This window comes from Carlito syrichta, unplaced genomic scaffold (genome assembly GCF_000164805.1).
Source record: "Carlito syrichta isolate Samal-C Ts95f unplaced genomic scaffold, Tarsius_syrichta-2.0.1 Scaffold289529, whole genome shotgun sequence".
NCBI classification, from domain to species: domain Eukaryota; kingdom Metazoa; phylum Chordata; class Mammalia; order Primates; family Tarsiidae; genus Carlito; species Carlito syrichta.
This window is the reverse complement of record NW_007233625.1, coordinates 99,996-100,210: the sequence shown is the minus strand read 5'-3', so window position 1 is coordinate 100,210 and position 215 is coordinate 99,996. Positions and strand designations below refer to the sequence as shown.

Sequence of the window (215 nt, the reverse complement as noted above, 5' to 3'; positions counted from 1 at the left end):
ACCTCAGCCTCCCAAAGGCGCGGGATTACAGGCTGAGCCACCAAGCCCGGCTTAGATTGTATCTTAAATTGGAGGAAATATAGTAGTTGAGACCATGAGCTTTTAAATCTAAAAATGCCAATGGTGTGCTTTAGGGTACTTTATCTGAATTACAGAGTGGATTGGAGAAAATAAAGTGAAATTAGACTGGCGGGCTCGGTGGCTCAGCCAGTAAT

The 215-nt window shown here is 44.2% G+C and overlaps 1 protein-coding gene across 1 annotated transcript in view; it reads left to right on the top strand.

Annotated features, from left to right (window-relative positions):
• The window catches only part of CHRNA5 (cholinergic receptor nicotinic alpha 5 subunit), a 14,670-nt gene that overhangs the window by 4,275 nt on the left and 10,180 nt on the right, over positions 1-215 (top strand). The window lies entirely within an intron of this gene.